Here is a 2500-nt window from a genome sequence, read left to right as displayed (position 1 = left end):
AAAAAAAAAAAAAACAAAAAAACCCCAAAAAACAACAGTTAAAATAGTTAAAGGTCCCACAGCCTTTTACGGCGATCAGGGCAGTGAGTGAACTCATATCCACTGTGTCCAGGGCTCGGCATAGGAAGGCGAGGCCCAGTCCTCTCCTTCCGCCGTTTTATATTAACCTTCCCTAACCTTCGTCAGATACCTTCTTCTTCTTCTTCTGCTTTCGTGGGCTGCAACTCCCACGTACACTCGCATGTACACGAGTGGGCTTTTACGTGCATGACCGTTTTTACTCCGCCATGTAGGTAGCCATGCTCCGTTTTCGGGGGTGTGCATGCTGGGTATGTTTTTGTTTCCATAACCCACCGAACGCTGACATGGATTACAGGATCTTTAACGTGCGTATCTAATCTTCTGCATGCGTTTACACACGAAGGGGGTTCAGGCACTAGCAGGTCTGCACATATGTTGACCTGGGAGATCGTAAAAAATCTCCACCCTTTACCCACCAGGCGCCGTCACCGTGATTCGAACCCGGGACCCTCAGATTGAAAGTCCAACGCTTTAACCACTCGGCTATTGCGCTCGTCACGTCAGGCACCAAAGTGCTGTTGTTGTTTCCCCCCTAAAGACACAAAACCATACAGACAAGTGGAGTGATGGCCTAGAGGTAACACGTCCGCCTAGGAAGCGAGAGAATGTGAGCGCGCTGGTACGAATCACGGCTCAGTCGCCGATATTTTCTCCCCCTCCACTAGACCTTGAGTGGTGGTCTGGACGCTAGTCATTCGGATGAGAATATAAACCGAGGTCCCGTGTGCAACATGCACTTAGCGCACGTAAAAGAAACCACGGCAACAAAAGGGTTGTTCCTGGTAAAATTCTGTAGAAAAATCCACTTCGATAGGAAAAACAAATAAATTTTTAAAAAATCTGCACGCATGAAAATTTTTTTTTTTTAAAATGGGTGGCGCTGTATCGTAGCGACGCTCTCTCCGTGGGCAGAGCAGCCCGAATTTCACACAGAGAAATATGTTGTGACAAAAAGAGAAATACAATACAATACAATACAATACAATACAGAAACCGAACTGAGCCTCGAACCCTGATCACTGGTGAACACCGGATCAGTGAAGTCCAACGCCTGAACGGATATGCCACGGCGCCGCTTTGGGCATGGGGGGGGAGGGGAGGGGGGAGGAAAAAAACAAAGCCGGGATGGCAAAAGCCATAAGTGGGCCAACAAATGATTTTTATCCCCCGTCGGCGCCTAAACTCAGCCTAGACCTGACGTCACGTGTCACGTGTCAAGTCGCGAAACTGCTGTGGATTGGGGGGCGGGGTGGGGGTGGGGGGGGGCGTGGGGGAGGGGGGGTGTAGAGCCTGGTGTGACACGTTGTTTGCCGACAGTTGTCCGCCTTGACAGACCGCCGGCTGATGTCATCAGCGTCTTTTTGCCGGCTGCTGACCCGAAAATACACGTGTGTGTGTGTGTGTGTGTGTGTGCGTGCGTGCGTGCGTGCGTGGATCAAAATAACATGCAAGCCAGTGCAGACTAAGTTCGGATTGGAGCCCACTAGTCTAAAATACATGTATAGCGCATGCCTTCTTTGAGCCCCTTTTCTAACTGAAGCCAGCGGAAGTGTTCAATCAGCCATTTTGCTACTCGTGTCCTTATAGCGCGAAGCGGTGACTTCTTATGTGTAGCCGAGCGCTCAGCTGCTTCACGGCAAGCTTTCACTTCGCGGCGTCAGTTAACTCACTCAGTACGGCCAGTCCTCTTTTCTCCTCTACACAGACCCCTCGGATGTCCAGTGGGTGTCTGAATGACCCAACCTTTAGCTTCCGTCGTAAGAATTGTGGTATTCTTTGTCAACATTCACCTCTTCAGTATAAGAGCCTTCCGCTTGCAATATTTTGATAATGGTAATTGGGGTGAAACGCTGTTAACGTCGTCTCTTTCGCCGTTCGTATGGAGAGAGTTAAGCTGACATTCATGTGCGTGCCTCCACTGCATGTTTGCGCCACGTGTCACTCACTGATTTCCTGTAATAACTTTGGTAGATAAACCACTGGCAGATTTCAATCAAGACACAACATTTGGCATGTCGTGGGGGGCAAGCATAACACGATTTCATCGAAGATACACGGTTACAGTCCAGAAACTACCACCAGTTAGCAGACGACTTCTCGACGGACTGACGGCCAGAAACGACGAACAATATGGCGTCCAGTTGGCTTCAGCTTTCCTGGCCAATGAGCTATCCATGTAATTTTAAAATCAGTGATTGGAGCCAGAGGGTTTTAGGGGGCACGGAGATCAGACGCTACAGACAACTGTGCACGTGTTATGTGGATGTGGGAGACAGGACAACTGTGCACGTGTTATGTGGATGTGGGAGACAGGACAACTGTGCACGTGTTATGTGGATGTGGGAGACAGGACAACTGTGCACGTGTTATGTGGATGTGGCAGACAGGACAACTGTGCACGTGTTATGTGGATGTGGCA

At 49.6% G+C, this 2500-nt stretch overlaps 1 protein-coding gene across 3 annotated transcripts in view; it reads right to left on the bottom strand.

Moving 5' to 3' along the window:
• The window catches only part of LOC143295818 (kunitz-type protease inhibitor 2-like), a 64913-nt gene that overhangs the window by 43804 nt on the left and 18609 nt on the right, over window positions 1–2500 (bottom strand). The gene's annotated exons all lie outside the window — the stretch shown is intronic.

Source organism: Babylonia areolata, chromosome 21, assembly GCF_041734735.1.
Source record: "Babylonia areolata isolate BAREFJ2019XMU chromosome 21, ASM4173473v1, whole genome shotgun sequence".
NCBI lineage: Eukaryota > Metazoa > Mollusca > Gastropoda > Neogastropoda > Buccinidae > Babylonia > Babylonia areolata.
This window is presented reverse-complemented; position numbering and strand designations above follow the sequence as displayed.